This window comes from Alligator sinensis, unplaced genomic scaffold, assembly GCF_000455745.1.
Source record: "Alligator sinensis unplaced genomic scaffold, ASM45574v1 scaffold1140_1, whole genome shotgun sequence".
Classification (NCBI taxonomy): Eukaryota; Metazoa; Chordata; order Crocodylia; family Alligatoridae; genus Alligator; species Alligator sinensis.
Window position 1 is genome coordinate 15,938 of NW_005842441.1, and position 20,142 is coordinate 36,079.

Genomic DNA, 20,142 nt, shown 5'->3' on the forward strand with positions numbered 1-20,142 from the left:
TCCCTACTGTGTTTACATCAAGATGTGGCAGGTAAGTGAGGGGACAAAGGGAAGAGATGAGGATACAGATATTGGGAAGCCTATAAAAGGCAGGAACCCTGTAGCAACACTCATGTGATGCCCACACCATCGTACCAAAACGTATTCCTAGATACCATGTCTAAGATACCTACTGATCTCATAATCCCAATTTACAACACAGAATACTAAATATACTCTCGACTGGAAGTCTATATCCTTAGTGGTTTGAACATTTGATTTGGAGAGCTTTCCTTCCTCTCCCAAGATGGTAAAATTCCCTTGTTGTGGGACAATGTGTATGCTGCCTTCATGATTCCTGTGCTGATTTGCTGTGCTGCACTCAGAGGTTAAGCAAGAAGCAGTATCTGCCCTATTGATCTCCATAAAGATAAGCAGGAGAACACTTCCAATCCTGGAGAGTTGTGCAATTTGAGAGAGAAAAAACATCTTTTATTCTTTTTCCTTAAAAAAAGTGGCCTAGATCAGATTCTTCAGAAGTTTAAAGGGTTACGGCCGGGGTGGGGAGGAGCAGGAGAGTGGAGCAGGACTTTCTTCCTCAAACATTTCTACCCCTTTAACGAAATTAGAGGGAATCTAAACTTTCCTTCTGAAAAAAAAATACTTCCCTGGATCTTCTTCCTCCTCAGACAGACAAAATTTCAGACCAAGTGCCCCTAAAAGGCAGTGATAAAACTCTCTCATTATTCTTCTTACACTAAATCAAAAAAGAGGGCTCAAGGTGGAGGTTTTGTTACTACGCTGTGGCCAGAAAGCACTTACCAGAATCCTGGCAGACAAGCTTCTATGGGGTAGATGTTATATCTTTTATTAGACCAACCAAGTACAGTAGTTAGGAAAAAGTTCTTTGCAAGCCTTCAGGAACAAGCACCCTTTTTCATGCATAGGGAGTCTCTGCTGTTCCAAGATCTCCAAGGTTGCAGATGGCCCTTATCCCTATGGCCCTCCCCTACTATGCTGCATAGGGCCCCCCCACCATGCTACACCAGCACCTCTACATAACACAGGGTGCCCAGTAGCCTGCTGGTCATGAAAGCCACCCTAAGGGGCAAGCACAGAGTGAGGAAGCTGGAAGAAGGAAAGGGAACTGAGAGAGTCTGGCAGTAACAGAAGAGCAGTGTGGGGAAGGGAGGAGGTGGCAGTTCCTAGGGGGCATGTGACCTACAGGCTACCAGCTAGAAAGCCCTGGGTTAGAGGATTCCTTCTCCTCAAATGACAAACCCTGACAGCTGGAGGTTCAGCAAATGACATTTCTTTTTTTCCTTCTGTAAATTTGCCCCATAGCAGAGAGAAGCTGGTGTAGCTGCCTCTAGCCAGAGAAAGTTAAATTAAAATTTAGTGGTTTTCCTCTGAGGTGAAACCATCCCTTCCTGCTAGTGACTGATGGTCTTGAACTGCCTCCAAAATAGTATAGAGCAGAAACAGCATCATGCATCTGTAGACTTGATTAGAACTAAAAATTATTCTCTTTACTGTTCACAGTCCTGAGTTGAATTAATCTTCTCATTGAATCCCTCGAGAGACGATTCTTCTAAGTCAGTGTAAATCTACCAGTTTTTACCCTCAAAATACAATATATGTTTTTTACACCTGCATCAAACGTCACCTGAAGCTCCAAAATGCTATGAAGGACCTGCATTTCTAATAATTTGAAGAGCTTTAACTTCTCTTGACTAGAAAGCCTGGTTTTTGAGGTTTCAATAACTAACTGTCTCATCCACTAACTCCCCGCTAATTTCTCATTTCACACTACCTTCCTAAAGCATGGACTAAGAACTTCTGAAAATTTAAAATGTTGAAAAGGAATTGAAGATGTTAATTCTTACGCCCAAAAGACAAGAACGTAAGTCATTAGCTCATTGATCTCACTAATATCCAGAAGACAGAGCAAGGGGGTTAGCAGCTGGTTCCCCTCACCCCAAATGTAGGGAGGTAGTTGGACGCCTATATCCATGTCTGAATGTCCAATGTGGCAGAATTTGCTTATCTATTTCTTCCACTTGCCTCTTGAAATGAATAGCGTTACCAATTTGGGGTACAAATTATTACACTTCCCAAAGGGAGGAATCAATACTGAGACTGCAGAGATGAAAATGCTTAAATTGAGGCAAGGTGAATCAGAAGTTTAAGCCTAATTTTTACCAGGTACCAACCTGAAAGGACATTAGAAGAACATTTATGAATTTGATACCAATGAATACCAATATTGTCTATTTTGCTGATTTAACATATTTCTTTTTCAGTGGACAAAGTAATACACAATTTTAATCCTTAACTTTTACATAGTTATTGAGTACTATGAAGAAAAAAAAGTTACCATACTATGTGGAACATAAGCAACTGGTTTTAGATTAATTCTAAAATTTAAAACATGTATGCAAGTAACAAGGTCAGGTTCACATACTGATACAAATCTCAGGTTAACATTTTCAGATGAAATGCTTCCAAAGACATAACTAAACACTTAACTCACATTCTACACAAATTGAAAGCCATAAGCTATAAAATGAATGTTATTGTCCTAAAATAAATTAGCTGCAACAAAAAACACTCATAGCTCTCCCAAATTTTCTGTTTCTGAAAAATTAGACAACAGCAAAATTAAGAGAAAGTTTCATAAGAAATTTGAGGCAAAGATTTCTTTAGGTGCTATCTTTTATTGGATAAAATGCACAATAGATGGAGTTTGACAAGCTTTCACAGCAAGATATTCTTTACAAGGTCTAAGCAGAAAAAACAGCACAACATAGTAAAAAAGTTGGAAGAGTAGGGAAGGAAAAACTCCCAGGGTAGTAGACAAACAATTAGCAAAAGAAAAGCAGCTGATTAGTGGAAGATCAAGGCCTATCAAGAGGGAAGAGGGTTCAGTAAAAGATATCACCCTAAGAATTCCTTGCCTCTCACATAAGGTAGAGGACTTTGTGATAAAAAGTTTCCTGGCATGGGATTCTCCCAGTCCAGTGGTTCTCAACCTCATTGGACTCAAGGCCCTCCTTGTTAGATTCAAGGCACTCCTTGGAAGATTCCAGCTTCTAGCCTTCAGTAATTTTTTGACTATAGGAAAATAGAGCAATTCTTTTACCAAGAACTCAGAAAGAACACAGTAGGTCAGAATGTTTTTGACACTATCAATTCACAAGGAAATATCTGGGTTTACTTTGTGAACCGTGTAATTTGTTTGCAAATCACCTCTTCCACGAGTGTAGGTATTTGCACACACAACTGCTACAACTGAGCAGCAGCCCATGGCACCCTTAAAAGGATTTCTCACCTGGGTTGAGAATCACTGTCCTATGCCGTAAAAGGCATTCAGGAATCATTGTTATTCCAAACATCCCATACACAAGTGAAATGGTTAAAATCTGAGTCACCATGAAGTAGTTCTGGGTCCAAGGAAAATATTTTTCTCTCTCTCTCAATACAACAAGCTGCCAACGCACAACATATTTTTTTTTTTTTTTTTTTATATCAGCCCTAATTTAACTGAAAGAGCTACCCACAGTTTGGAGTTAGAAGTTTTCTGCTATCTTGAGCCAAGAAGCAACCTAGAAGAACGGAAACAGAGCGTGAACAAACATTCCTTTATATCCTGCTTGGGAGACATTAAGAGAGTAAAGGAGATGCTGGTTTTGAAGCTGGCTTTCTAAATAATTAAAAATACTGACCTGGAAAGTAATTCTTTACTGAATCACAATTTTCTTAGGACTATTACATGCAGTTCTAAACAGTGCAATCCCCCCTGTTCTACAGTATCTGCCTCTGTCTGGAACTTTGTTCTACTTGTCATACAAAATGGTGAAGTAACGTGCCGCACCCCAAAGATCCCCCCACCAGCAGCTGGAGCCCCCACTGGTACCACTGAAGCTTTCACCTAGGCAGAGCACGTGGCATCATAAAGATCCACATCCTACTTTTAGGCTTGGCAGTGCTACACTTACTAGCACCATGACCAAAAGGGGCTTGGGGTCATGACTAACCACAAGATGAACATGAGCCATCAATGTGATGCCGCAGCCAGCAAAGCAAACAAACCCCTAGCTTGTATCTATGGATGCATCTCAACCAAGACCCAGGAAGTCATCCTCCCACTGTTTTTGGCCTTGATGAGGCCACAGCTGGAGTACTGCATCCAGTTCTGGGCTCTGCACTTTAGGAAGGATGTGGAAAAGCTTGAGAGAGTCCAGAGGAGAGCCACACGCATGATCAGAGGACAAGAGAATGAGTCCTATGAGGAAAGGCTGAGAGACATGGGACTCTTCAGCCTGGAAAAGCGAAGGGTCAGGGGAGACTTGGTGGCAGCCTATAAGTATATTAGGGGTGTTCATCAGGAACTGGGGGAATGTCCGTTTCCCAGGGCACCCCAAGGGAAAACAAAGTCTAATGGTCACAAACTCTGGGAAGACCATTTTAAGGCTAGACATAAGAAAAAAAAAAAAATCTTTACAGCCCAAGTCCCCAGAGTCTGGAATAGACTCCACAAAGAAGTGGTGCAAGCACCTACTCTGGATGCCTTTAAAACTCATGTAGATGCTTATCTTGCTAGGATGATTTGACCCCAGCAGATTTCCTGCCCCTTGGGCAGGGGGCTGGACTTGATAATCTTGTTTGGTCCCTTCCAGCCCTAATGTCTATGAAATCTATGCAGAGGGGACTGATTATTGCAAGCCATATGGATAGTACTAGTTTAAAAAATAAACAAACAGAAATAAAAAACACATTCCCCCCCTCCCCCACCAGTAAAAGTTTGAGAATACATGAACCCACTACAGAATCTCCCACGGTATGGTTACTCAATGAAGTCAAATACTACCATGGTAATGATGTGATAAATGCACCAGTTCCAGAGATACAAAACTTCCTGGCATAGACTGATATACACACATGAGCAATAAAACACTGTGGTATCATTGGTAACGATTTGGACAGTCACCTCTATCAGTGCTGATAGGAACTCTGAGCAGACCTAACTGATAATTCCCAATCCTAGAACATTTTAAAATTTAGGTGAACTGGCTAAAGGGCTCTACATAAATTCTGTATCAGAGATTGAACACTGCTGCCCCCAATATCTTGGGTGGCAGTGAAGAAAGAGGACTGCCACCCCATGCATACCTTTTGCAATCTTGTAAGAGCGTAAACAAGATTTCAGGAAGCCCCACACCTTCATACCGAGACAATGTTTGCTCGGTAGATACAGATTTTAACCAAACTTCCATGCAACAATTAAGTCCAGCATGCTGTAATATGTACATACAGATTATTTGCCCTGAACATCTGAAAACTCTTATCAATAGGAGATCTAACTACAATTCCTACAAAGTTTATGTAATAAAAACAAATCTATTTGTATGCAAACAAAAAAACAACAAAGTACATGGATTTGTTAAGAATGAGTTGTATTAAACTAGCCTAATTTCCTTTTGACAGAGTACCAGGCCTAGATAAAAAACAAAAACAAGACAAAGTGTAAAATTATAGTAGCTGATATACTATGAATTTAGTAAGGCTTTTGACAATGTTCTACCCTTGTAGAATGAAATAGAGCAGCATTTTTTAACCCATGGGATGTGATCCAAAAGTGGGTTGCAAAAGTGTATGAAAGGGTTGTGGACAAACTTTAAAAATGGATCAAACTTTAAAGGAAAAAGCGTGGGAAACCGTGGCTTTTCCACTGCAGGCTGGCAAAGTTCCAGCTTGTAAGGGGCTGGTTGGGGCCCTCCTACCCCACACACTGGGGGGCTGGGGCCAGCAGGTCAGGAGTGAGGGGCACTGGGTTGGGACTAGCCATAAATGTGTACAAATGGGTCCTGGTACAAAAAAGGGGTGAGAACCACTGAACTAGAGAATTATGGCCTACAGAATACTATGCTAAAGTAAGCATAAAATTAGCTGGAAAACCACATTAAGATACCAGTGGCTTATTCAAACTGACAAGATGCATCAAGGTTGCCTCTGCAAGTGTCTACCTATAGCCAATATTTTTTTTGAAGATATAGACCACTGGTACTGAATTTCTGGTCTGCAGGCTAAGGGTCTGCTCACACAGTGGAACAGTGGAGGGACAGTCCTCAAGGAGGACTATACAACAGTAGTCCACACTTGTAGGAAAATGATTAGGAAAGTTAAGGTGGCGATAATTAGGAAAGTTGAGGCAGCGACTGAGTTTAAGTTATCCAAGGGTGTCAAGGACAATAAGAAGTCCTTCTTTAGGTATATAGGGAGCAGAAGAAAAACAAATGGAAATGTGGGGCTCCTGCTTAACACCTTGGGACAGCTGATAATGGACACTCGGAAAGAAAACTGAACTCCTGAATGCCCACTTTGCTTTGGTATATCACTGGACCAAGGGGAAAGACAAGTGAGATAAGGATCACAGGGGGCATGGTGGAAATGATTGCCTTCCCACTGTCGATGCTGAGCTGGTGTGAAACCAACTAGAAAAGCCAGATATCTGTAAGTCAGCAGGACCAGATGGACTTCATCCGAGAGTACTGATGGAGCTAGCTGAGGTCATTGTGGAACTCCAGGCAAACCTCCTTCAGAAATCATGGCATACAAGGGAGATCCCTGAGGATTGGAAGAGGGCTAACACTGTGCCCATCTTCAAGAAGGGGAAGAGGGAGGACCCGGGCAACTACAGGCCAATCAGCCTAACCTCCATCCCAGGGGAAAACTAATCAAAGAATCTATATGCGATACACTCATTGAGGGTAAGATTCTAAACGACAGCCAACATGGTTTTGTTGTGGGTAGGTCTCATCTTACCGATCTCATCTCCTTCTATGAACAGGTCTCTCGCCACCTGGACATGGGAGAAAAAGTCGACATTATATACCTAGACTTCCAAACGGCTTTTGATCTACTATCCCATGATATCGTTGTGGAAAAGTTGGAAGATTGTGGACTTAACCACGCAACAGTGCAGTGGGTGGAAAACTGGCTGCACGGTAGGACCCAGAGAATAGGGCTGTGCGAAGCTGTGGGTGGCGATTCAATTCAGAGGAGATTCGGCCTGATTCGGTGGCCGAATCTAAACAGGGGACCAATTTAAAAGGTCCAAATTGATTCAAAGCTCTCCAAATCTTCAGAAAAGATTCAGAGAGCTTTGATGATTCAGGCAGTCCCCGGTGGCTGCAGCAGGGAGCTGCAGCTGACTCCAGCTGGTAACTACTAGGGGCGGGGGAGGGAGGGCTGGGGGAGGGTGTCCCTCAGGGGTCCGTGCTTTTCAACATCTTTATCAGTGATTTGGATGTGGGGATGAAAAGCTCGTTAGCCAAGTTTGTGGATGATACCAAGTTATGGGGGAACATGGTCATGCCACAAGATAGGGTGCAGATCCAGCAGGACCTGGATAGGCTGAAGAGTTGGGCGGACCAGAACCAGATGAAGTTCAACACTCAAAAGTGTAGTGTAAGGTGCTCCATCTGGGGGCAAACAATCCCCAACATATCTACAGGCTCAGTGACAACAATTTGACTTGCACTATGGCCGAAAGGGACCTAGGGATAGTGATCGATCATCACATGACCATGAGCCAGCAGTGCGATGCTGTGGCCAGCAGGGCAAACAACATACTGGTATGCATTAACTGTTGCATCTCATGCAAAACTAAGCAAGTGATACTCCCACTGTGTACCGCACTGGTGAGACCACAGCTAGAGTACTGCGTCCAGGTCTGGGCGCCACACTAAAACAAGGACATGGAAAAACTTGAGAGGGTCCAGAGAAGAGCCACCCATATGATCAGGGACTTTCAATGCAAGCCACACGAGGAGAGGCTGAGGGACTTGGGCCTCTTCAGCATACAGAAGAGAAGACTGAGAGGGGACTTTGTAGAGGCTTACCGCTATGTCAGGGGAGTACATCAAGAACTCTGTGAACATCTGTTCACCAGGGCACCCCTGGGAAAGATCAGGAGCAATGGATACAAACTCCTAGAGGGCTGCTTCAGGCTCAATTCCCGGAAAAACTCCTTCACAGTCGGCATGTCCAGACTGTAGAATAAACTCCCTCCAGTGGTGCTGCAGTCACCTACTCTGGAAATCTTCAAAAGGAGACTGGACAGTCACCTCGCTGGGGTCACTTGACCCCAGTTGTCTTGTCCTGGCTAGTGGAGGGAGACCAGACCAGACCTGATGATCTACGAGGTCCCTTCCAGCCCCTAACAATGTATGAATTTCATGTGCCACTGCTCTACCACCAAAATTCTGGACCCGTGAGGAACCCTGTGGGCTGGATGATATCATGTTATGCCCAAATCCAGCACAAAGGGCTGGGCTGGCACACAGGGTCATTCCACAACATGCTCCAGTTTGGGATACCACATTTCAAGGAAGTTTCATAGATTCATACGGCTGGAAGGGACCTCATGAGATCATTGGGTCCAGCCCCCCTGCACAGGGCAGGAAAGACTGCTGGGGTCAGATGACCCCAGTAAGGTGCATGTCACAACATTTTTTAAAGATCTCCAGGGTAGGTGACTATATCACCTCTGGGGGGACTCTGTTCTAGACCCTAGGCACTTGAGTTGTAAATACCTTTTTCCTTATGTCCAATACAAAACAATCTTCAATCAGTTTGTATCCATTGTTTCTTGTCCTCCCCTGGGGGGCCTTGGTGGACAGATGCTCCCCCAGGCCCTGGTGTACACCTCATATATACAGGTACTCCTTGCTTAACGTCCAGACCTCTAATCATGAGCATGACCCTCCTTTGGCCTCTCTCAAGCTTCTCCACATCCTTCCTAAAGTGCGGTGCCCAGAACTGGATGCAGTACTCCAGCTGAGGTCTCACCAAAACCGAGTTGAGCAGGAGGATGGCATCTTTAGCCTTGCTCGTCATCCCTCAGCAGATGCATGCCAGTGTTCGATTCACTCTACCAGCTACAGCATCGCATTGGTGGTTTATGTTCATTCTGTGGTCTATCAGGATCCCCAGGTCTCTTTCAGTTGTGCTGCTGGCAAGCGTAGCACTGCCAAGCCTGTAAGTGTATTGTGGATTTATTCCTACCCAGATAGGGCACTTTACATTTCTCCATGCTAAATATCATCAGGTTATGATCTGCCCACCTCACAAGCCTGTCCAGGTCAGCCTGTATCCCAGGTCTGTCTTCAAATGTGACCGCACTCCCCCATAACTTGGTGTCATCTGAGAACTTTGCCAGTATACTTTTAACACCCAAATGCACTGATGAACACGATGAAAAGCACTGGTCCAGGTACTAAACCCTAAGGGACGCCGCTGGTCATCTTCCGCCATGTTGACTTAGTTCCATCTGTTAATACCCTCTGGGTCCTACCTTGGAGCCAGTTACCTAGCCACTGGACCATAAATTAATTAGTCAAGGCCACATTCCCAATTTTACCGTGAGGCCATCTTGGGGGACCAAGTCCAAAGCCTTTTTGAAGTCAAAGTATATGACAACAAGCTCATTTCCCTTATCCAGGTGGCAAGTTAACCTGACTGGAGAAGGAAATGAGGTTGGTCAAGCATGACCTGCCCACAGTTAAGCCATGTCAGCTGTCCTTTAGAATACTGCTTTCTGTCAGCCTATCAGTAATGGATTCTTTGATAAGGTTCTCAGGATTTTACCAGGGATTGAAGTCAAATTGACTGACCTGTAATTCCATGAGTCCTCCTTTTTCCCTTTCCTGAAGATATACAGAGGCAAAGTATTCTTTTAGGAGTTTGGTTTTCTCCTGAGTATCAGTTATCAGCCATCCCATTTTGTTCATTGGGGCCCTATGCTTCCCTTATTTTTTCTCTGACTTCCTACATATCTAAAGGAGGACTTTTTAGTGATTCTGGTTGACGATCTGAATTTGGTTTCTGCCTCTGCTTTTCTAATTCACTCCCTACAGGCACGGGCTATTAGACTGTACTCCTCCTGGTGGTAATTCCTGACTTCTATCCCTTCCATAAGCTTCTCTTTTCAATATCAGGAGGCCCATGACTTTCCTTATTAAGCCAAGTGGGTCTCCCAGCCCTTTTGCTGCCTTTCTTATGAAAAGGAATGGACTTCCTTTGTGCTCCAAGGATTGCATCCTTGAGGAATGACCACTCTTCTTGTACTCCCTTTCCCACTGGATCATCTCTGACTGTTAAAGATCATCTCTGACATATTCCAAAGAAGAGAAGCAAAAATTATCAGAGATGTAGAAAACAAAACATCCTTTTTTCCCTAATATCTTTCCTCATAGTTTTAGTCTAGAGAAGACTAAGAGGAGACATGGTGACAAGTCTTCAAATCCACAGAAGGTTACAGCAAAATAAAGAATAATAATCTCTCTCTATTGACAAGGGGACAGGTAATGGGCTTAAACTTCAAAGGGAAGATGAGAAGTTAGGAAAAAGCTTTCAAACTGTAAGGATATTTAAGCACTGGAATAGACCAAGGATGTTGTGGAATCTATCACTGGAGGCTTTTAAGAATGAGACACAAATGTCAGTAAAAATGTAGTAGGTACAATTAATACTGCCTCAGAACAGGGAGGAAGAACCAGAGGACCTTTTACACTCCAGTGCATCCCTGTGGGTTGTCTTTTGGTCAATCATCTTTTCCTGCTGTTGAATCTAGCCACTCATACCTGTCTATGTACTAATAGTCTTCTTGATGTCACAGGAAGAAAAAGCTGAAGTATCTGATGAATTGAGTTGGTCACAAAGAACTAAATCTTATTCCACATATTTAGTATCCAAGGGTGATACTATTCTAGCCTGCTTAAGTTCCTGAAAAACTGTCAACATAACTTAGGCAGCCAACAGAGTTTTCTACATATTTTGACATCCTCTTCAGTAACTAAGCATGTCAAATAAAAGGCTCGAAACTTCCAAAATGAATATGAAGGAGATAAGCAGAATGGCCTTGACCCTTAAAGCCCTGGAGAAGAAAAAAAAAAGAAAAAAGTGAGTGTCCTCTGTCCTGGTATTAACAAGATGCAACTTAGCAGGCAGGAAAATTACTAGCCATCACCATTAAAGAGTTTTAAGTAGAAATAGTCGACTACCCACAGAGAACATAATCAGAAGGTTTAACATCACTGAGCCTGTGAGGTTTAGTTTTTAAAAACTGTCAAAAAATCCTAAAAACAGTCTGAAAGAGCAAGTAAAGCACTGAAGAAGTGGCTTACCAAAAGCTCCTAAAACCTCCCTAGTATCTGTTAGTAGGACCTGCTGAGCACAGCAAGCCACATCTTTAAAATTACTACAATTCTAAATCTTCTGTAATGTTTTCTTTTGATACAACTTCTAAAGGATAATAGGAAACTACAGTAAGAGCAGGAGAATGATTCTCAATCATCAACTTTTAAGCACTCTGAGGGAGTGTGGATAAGATAATATATTATTCTTAAAAGCATATTAATTCTTAGAAAGAAGCACAAGTCACAACAATAAGAAAAATTAAAGTGGGAGGAAGCTACTGTACAGAGGACTATTGGAAAAGTAATGGTACAAAAATAAATAAATAGCAGAAAGGGGAGCAAGAATCTAAGGGAGGGGACAAGAGAGAACTGAGAATATGGAAAAAAAGAACTTCTCATCCTGAAACCCCTAGAATATATAGAAGTTTGGGAAAAGACCTGAAAATACGCAAAATGAGGAAAAAAGGGGGCAAGTGGGAAAGGGGATGCACCACCGCAACACAAACTAGAATATGAGTAAAGTGAAATTCAATATATGAAAAAGTCTAGCTAACAACATTTGGGAATGATACTTTTACACATATGGAATGAGATGAGCGTATAAGGAAGTAAACAATGCCAAAAAGGGATCCAAGATACAAGAGTGACTCAAAGAAAGGTCACAACATATGTCAACAAGAAATAACTCAAATTTTGCTAGCCCAGGCATGGCCTTTATCCTTTGTGACACTGGCTTGATTCTACTTGAAATATCACACACTTTCAGCAAATCAAACAGGCAGATACCAAGTTAAAAGGAACAGTAAAATAACAAAAGTGAGTAAAGGTAAAGAATAAAAGTTGTAAATACTTAACTCAACAAAATAACTAAGGAAGACAGCTATTTGTAATGTGTAGACTCTCTAAGGAAGGTAGTATATATGTTGGCTCAAGGGAGAGGTACACTGAACAACAGCATGAAATTGAGAAACAGTAATTTCAAAGCAAAAACGGGATAAAATGTATTAACAGGGAGACATCCGACTGTAGAATAATTTCCCAGAGGAAATGTTAGAATCCTAATTGCAAGTAATTTAGAACTTCACTGGACAAAACTTTGGGATGTACAGAAAATATCAACATCTTGTATTCAATATAATAAAAAAAGCACATAGTGTTTTGTTGTGTGGGGTTTTTTTCTCTTAATAAAGAGCTAAATACATTCAAGCCCTCACACTATCTTCCAGATTTTCTTTCCTTCAGCTACAAAACCTACTGTTATTTCCCACCAAATTTGTTACATATTCAAAAGCAAACCGTTTTCAAACAGTGAAAGAATTTCACTGATGAAAATTCAGATATTGCCAAAATACACAATAAAAACAAGCAATTCCTGAATTTTACTGTATCCATGATACAGTGGCCACGTTTGACTTCCTATGTATTGTCACTTTAAAAACAAGAGAATAGCGTTTCTAAGTATTTGCATTTTTTGAAGTCTACTTAATGCAACCAGAAGATTTAGGTTACATTTTCATTAAGATATTGACAAGACCCTCCTGAAAACGACTGTAATCTCTAGCCCAGCTCCCCACCTGCTGCTGCAGGCATAGGCCCAGGGGATGGGGCCACCTCCCTGGTGTGACACACACTCCTGGAGGGGCAGGGGGGAAACTGCACCCCGCAGATCTGTGCATGGGGTGGGGGTAGCTATGGATAGTAAGAGTAACGGTGCAGGGTTGTGCCCCTCAAAGCTACCACACATGCAGGAGGCGCATTGCCAGGGAGCCTGGCCCCCACCCACCCAAACGAGGTGCCTGCGGTCCCACACACCCCACTCCCTGCTGGTGCCCTAGGCCTGCCCAACTCCCCCCCACCCCACCCCACCACTAACCTGCAGGAGTTGCTCTTCAGGCTGCCTGGGGCCATGTGCATGCACATGATGCTCACTGCCTGACTGCCCTTCTCCCCCTCCCTTACAGCCCCCTGCAAGCTGGAAATCTACCAGCCTCCAGAGGATTCCTCACAAACCTTCAAAATCCCCTGGCTTCTCTGGTAAAATGATCCCAAAAAACTGAAAATTGAGATTCTAACATGAGCGATTTTTACATGTAATAATATACAAATGGTTTTGGTGTTCTCATATCGATTCAAATAAGTGGCTGATTCTATTAACCAGAGAGTCTATGAAGCAGAATCCATTGTATCATTTCAAAATTTGTATTTGAGCAAAGTCAACTAAGGAAAGCTTCCACATAATAACAGATACTTCAGAAAATGTGAAATAAAAAGATGACATTGCAAACAGTTTTACTAATGTAAAACGCTACTATCTGGTGACTTACTATTAATCAGTAACTGTTGCAGCATTTTAATGGGGTACATATTTGGTAAACTTGATAATTTAAAAACAATCACCTTTTCAATAAAACAAAGTTTAAATAGCAGATTCTGCTTTTTTATTTAAACTGCCTTTAAATTATAAAGATTTCCACTGCCACTATTCCCTGCTGATATTTATAAAGGTCTTTTTAAGAAAGAAACTGGATAGGACTAAGGAGCAAACTGTTCATTGTGTAAGAAAAGTAAGTGACCCTGAACCTGTCAGGCAAACAGAATACGCACAATATCCTGTCAAATTCAGAAGGTAAGCAAACAGACAACGTAAAACTTTAACCCTAATTTTAACTAAAGACATTTCAGAAAAGATTTCCACCCCCCACCCCCAAAAGGCATCTATTCAAGCTGTTCTTTTCAAGATGAGATGTAGACTACCTGCTCCAACTACCGGACCAAATTTGAAACTGACAGGGATATCAAGTCTTCTCTTGGAAGAGAAGAACATATTTCTCCTTTGTCCTGTTGAACCTAGTTAGTCCCACAGAGTCTCTTCAAATAATTTTTTGAAACCCGATCTCTTGGAAGGTGTTAATAGGCTTACTGCAACAGTAAAATTAATGAAAACATGAGTCCATTATAAAGATATCAAATGCAAGACATCGGATGCACTAAAGGAAAACTGGTGCACTGAAGGAAAAGAAAAATTAGTTACTTCCTCTTTTGTTTATAAGTTTTCAGATCTCACCACCTTTGCCCTGAAGAACTGACTTGTGTTTAAAACTTTTTCTGATCTATATTTCTCTTTTCAAGAGTTTTTAGTCTTTTATAGAAATGTGATGTTCTACATTTCTTACAAAACAGGGCATGGTGCTTTCAACAAGTCAGCAGGGTACTAATTATGAAATTAAATGGAAGAAAACATTTCCATACTTACTTTAAAAAAAGGTCTGAGAAATATCTCTCCTCTAGAGCCACTGGGCACCTATACATGTGTTCCAGGATGGGAAGGGGGGGGGGGGGGGGCGCACCCTAATTAGAGGGGCTCTAAGCATTGTCACAGGTCCCAGCCCTCCAGTGTATTCAGCAGCCCATGTTTCAAAATGATGGCGGGGGCACTTTAACTAAAGCTCATTTGACAAGGTTTAAAGTGCCCCCACCACCATTTTGAAACACGGGGATGCTCAATACACGTGATGGGGAGGCTGCTGGAGCGCACAGTCTGCTGTGACGTGCAATTAATTGAGTCTCCTGCTACATATGTTAATTAGCATGCAATGGAATAGAGGTCTGCCACATGTATAGGTGCCCACTGATACCTGACCTAGGCCAGTGAGCCTAAAAGAAAGGGCATTCGGGGAAAAAGGAGACATACATGGGCTACAAGTCCTACCTTTGCTCTGACATGCACTAGCTAAAGACAGGCCTCACCAAGGCATCATAAAAGCAGTGTCATGTTTAGAATACTTTCCTTCTTTATTACTGACCTTTTCTGCAGGTTTACAGCCATTTGGATGGTCCACTAACACAGGCAGTGGTAGGTATTAAAAACTGGAATGTTGCACTGTTGTAGAGAGCTGGTGGCAGGAACCATAAAATGGCAGACTGGACTAGGCTGCTCTGACATCAGTGCAGAAGATGTGAAAGAAGAGATTTCCATCCACAAGCCTTTTAGGCTGCCCTAAAGGAAAAAACAAAAATCAAGTTAAGCTCCGAGTTTCAGCTTTAAAATTGAGAGTACTTTAAGATGTGGCAATCCAAAGTTCTGAGCAGCAACCTTCATTGCCTCCCTCTGACCACAGTGTAAACTGAGTCTATTTAAAATGCTACAACCAGACTCAAAGGGATGTGACAAATGCTACCAAAATTTTTCAGCCCAAACTGATTTGCAGAGAGGCACTGAGAAAGCAAATATCTGAGTTGTACAACATTGTCTATACTTCTCTATCCAATCATGAACAGTCACCCCAGTTTACTGCTCTAGTTACAGGCTCCAAATCATTTTCTATCATAGCCTTATTTTTCACTTATTCAGTCCTAAAGACCACTCTTCTGGAAAGCTAAACTTTTCCATACTTGATTTAAGTTGACACAAGCGTAAGTTCTGAATAACATATCTAAATATGTTCAGCTGTTTTTGAAAGCTTTCACAATTCAATTAAAAAAGTACCAAAAAAAAGAAAGAAAGAAAAGCCAGCAAACAATAAAAGGTTACCTCCCCACAAGATCTTGTTTGCACTCCCCACCTGCTCTACCCTCTCTGTCCACATTACTCTTTTCAACCTAATGATAAACATTTTCAATTTCTTGTTGCAAGTGAACTAAACAAAATCCACAATGTACTGATTTAGCATCAGACAGAAGAAACTTGGAGCTGCAAATCATGAATCTTTCCATTTTTACTACAATGTTAAACTTATCTAAACATTTAATATTTTCAATATAGTGTGAACATATTAATTTATAAAAACAATTACTCTATTTTATTATTAATCTGATGTTTTGGCAGGTTTGTTTGGTTTTTTTTTTACCTGGGAAAAAAATAATGTATAAAAAAATTCTAAAGGGAGAAGCCAATAATAAACATGCAGAAAATCAGCATATCGAAGTTACAGACACTTGCTAAAGAAAGCTAAAAGGTGTTGGTGAAAATGGCGTTATCCATTGAAGGTTAATGTCAAGATAAATATTTCAAAGTATCCAACCAAGTAAGTAGCAAATAACCTAAAGAACAAGCTAAAGAATCCAACAATCTAAATACTCCAAAGATAATAATCGAAAGTAGACATATGATACTTGCAACCATGCTAAATTTTTCTATCACGGGGGGGGGATTCAGTGAGCAGCTTGATTCCATATTTGAGAAGCATGGTTATATCTCGATATGCTACCAATGAAAAACAAATGTTATTCTTTTTCAGTCTTTTAGGACTCTTAACTAGAACTAAGTTTAAAAATTGACCAAAATACCTCACACAATTGTTAATTTTCAATAAGTCTTGCAAAAATGGAGACATTTCAGAAGATGAGAAAAAAATATATAATTTTGGTAATATTCAAAGAGATAAAAAGAAATAAGGATCCATGCATCAGTTAGCCTGCCATCAATCCTGGAAATAAAAGTCAGAGAAAAGATAATACGGAATGCATATCCATCAAAAATTAGAGATCGTAACATAACAGCAGTAAACATGGTCCTAAGGAAGAAAGGACTGGCCAAAGATGTATGACATCGTTTTTGATTACATGACAAGTTTGGTTGTTAACTGCACTGACATAATGAAGACATCTCCAAAATGATGTCATTCATATATCTGACATTAAGTATTTAGCGTGGCCTATATTACTTAACTCTTCCACTTACATTTTGTTCCAGTATATTTAAAGCACTTTACAAATGTGGTATCATCTCCAGTTTTATATATGGGGAAAACCGGCACAGAGGTGAAGTAATCAAATCAAGATCACTCACCAGGCCACGACAAAAGGTAGGAACAGAATCTCGGCCTTCCTAGTCTCAGTGCAATACTTTAGTTTAGTCACTAAGAAAACTGCCTTAGGTTTCAGAGATCACAAAAGCCAAGAACAGTGAAATACCCAAGAGAGACACAAATAGTAGAATTCTAAAGAGCTCAACAAATACTATTCAATTCCTGTCAAAACAGTGGAAGAGGATATAAAGATACATTTATGGTAGAGTATGTGAACAAACTGGAAGAGAAGTAAACAATGGACTAGACAGTACAGCAGGCAGAACCTACCTGGAGCTTTGCTTACACAGACAGTCCGCAACTGATTAAGTATGATAGGCTCTTGTAAGTAACATGGATTTTAACATAGCAAAAACAAGGTCATGCATCTAGGATCAAAGAATGAAAGGAATATTTAATGGGAGACTGTGCCCTAGAAGAACAGTAGGTGGTTTTTTGTTACTACTGTTCGTTTTAAAATAAGACTTCAGTTGGTCATGGCAGAATACCAAAAGCTCCCCACAACACAACGCTGTTGGTAAAAGCACAAATGCAAGCCTCGAAAATAAATATGAGAATGTTATGTGGATATTTTAAGAAAGTAGAAAAGGTATACGATTTAAGACTTGGATAATGAAACAGGAAAATTTAGTCAGAAATATAGCAGTTCTTGAAAAAGGAATTTGGGTAATCAATCCTTGGAAGAATTCACCTAGTGATGTGCGCACGTGTGCACACACACACTTGTTCGAACAGAAGTGGAGATAAAAATAGGGTAGCCACCAATGCATACCCAGAAAACAGGACACCCCATTGGTGAAGGGCGGGGCCACCACCCCCTTTGGCCAATCAGCAATGAGGGACAGTGCCACCAATAAGAGGCCACCTCCCTCCCTCCCTGGCTGGCTCAGAACCCTGCTCCTCCTGGCTGTACACTAGACCACCTCTAGGCAGAGCCAACAGAATCGTGAAGACAAGTGACTGACATGTATTTCCACCAATTAACTGAAAAATAAGACTTTTTGCAGTCCAATTCTTATTCAGAAACAGACAGGGAACAAAGGATTTTAAAACAGGATGATCTAGTCTAGTATAAGCCAGGATCAAGGGCCACGCTAGGTAGAAAGTACCAGGCAAGGTTCTTCAGTGGACATGTCACACACACATGACCATACCACTTCCCCTATTCTTAAATTTATACAGATGCAGTGCAGAAACCTAACAATATGATTTGGTTAATGCTGTGTACACAAATGTACATAACAACTGAGCTAGATTTCCCTTAGAAATGTCACATTTTTCCAGGGAGGTTTTATCTATGCATCACAAGGTATTACTTTGCTTTAAGTATAGTTACATCATTCATATGCACATCCCATATTCCACCCAGCTTAGAGACTTTTAGTTAACAGAAACAGTGTGGCATGGTGCACCTGTGCTTTGCACGAAGGAACTAAATAGCACAGTAAAAAGGTAGCTCAGTTTACTTTCAACTACAGAATACCAAGTCACAGAACTTCAAGTAGGAGGGGTGTATGGCAAAGTGGTTTCCAATGTTTTTAGCCTTAACGCATCCCTCCATATCTTTTGAAACTTTAGAAACTTCCAAGTTGAGAATCGCTGAGCTAAAATCTAAAACCAAAAAAACTACGAAAGGGTGCCTTCAGGCTAAAAATAAGTAGGGAACCACTGATCTAGCCAGACGAAGGCAACAGGGGCAGAACCTCACCTCACTGTGCCCTGCTTTTTCTAAAGTTTGCCTCCTCCCTACTGCTGGTTTGCACTCAAGAGGGCAAATACAGCTCCTGCTGGGGCAGCTGCTCCTTCAGGGACTTGCACACCAGCAACTGGAGCCACATCCCTCCTACTGACCCTGAGAGCAAGGGGACAAGCTGGGCTGCCACCCATCCAGTAAAGCACACTGCCAGGAGTGTAGGAGTGGCCAGGGGGGCAAAGACAAGGAGCAGTCACGGGTGCCACTTGTCTGCAGGAGGCTGGTATGAGGAGTTTGCCCCTGATAGAGGGGCCAGGTTCTGTGGCACTAATGGAAGGTACTGCAGTTGAGAACCATTGCTAGACAACACTTCCAGGAAGCGTTAGTGACTAAGGTAAGTAGTTTTTTCACGTAACCTTCAGGATACATACTTCACTTTTCACATCACATCTGAGAGAGGTAATGCCAGTCTGAAAACATACACTGAAAGATGTAATACATTGTCTCCAAGTCATTATTCAAATAAATGTTTCTGCTCACCTTACCCACTACTCTGTTATACAGGCAGCATACCTACATTTGAGAGAACAGGATTTGATGTCCAACTGTTTCGCAGGAGGAATATCTTGTTACACTTTGTTTAATATAGAAGTCTTATTTATCATTATCTGTACTAAGCAGCCTAGAATGCGTTACCAGAAATATATGTACTATTCTCAGTTACAGCAAACACTGATGCACACCTGATCCTATTTATTGAGTTCAGAGGAATATTAATTTTGTTAATTCTTGATTACTTAAGATTTACAAAAGATAAAGATACCACAAAAATTTTAAAAACTGCAAGAGCAGAACAAGAGGTTTCCTAGTGGCCTGAATTCAGGAAAGATGCAGCTCTTTTTCAAGGCAGAAGCAGTTGAAAGAAACAGAAATAATGGGGATGCGCCCTGCCCTTTAATTTCCTTGATGTAACCCGTCAAGTACTCCAAGACTCACATGCACTGTGCAACTACACTGGCCAGAAGTCTGAGGTAAAAACAAAAAACAAACCCCCCCCCCCAAAAACAAAAACCACACACATGCCAATAATTCATAGATTCATAGATGTTAGGGTCGGAAGGGACCTCAATAGGTCATCGAGTCCGACCCCCTGCATAGGCAGAAAAGAGGGCCCAGCCAGATACCCATCTAACCTCCTCTTGAAGACCCCCAGGGTAGGGGAGAGTACCACCTCCCTTTGGAGCCCATTCCAGATTTTGGCCACTCCAACTGCGAAGAAGTTCCTCCTAATGTCCAGTCTAAATCTGCTCTTTGTTAGCTTATGGCCATTATTTCTTGTAACCCCCAGTGGCGCCTTGGTGAGTAAAGCCTCACCAATTCCCTTGTGTGCCCCCGTGATGAATTTATAGGCAGCCACAAGGTCGCCTCTCAACCTTCTTTTGCAGAGGCTGGAGAGGGCCCG

General features: G+C 41.6%; 1 long non-coding RNA gene across 1 annotated transcript in view; it reads right to left on the reverse strand.

Annotated features, from left to right (window-relative positions):
* Positions 1 to 20,142, reverse strand: part of LOC112551366 — a 75,173-nt gene that overhangs the window by 15,822 nt on the left and 39,209 nt on the right. Inside the window, exon 2 of the long non-coding RNA XR_003095658.1 lies at positions 14,984 to 15,177. This is a non-coding gene — a long non-coding RNA (uncharacterized LOC112551366). The remainder of the gene's footprint in view (positions 1 to 14,983; positions 15,178 to 20,142) is intronic.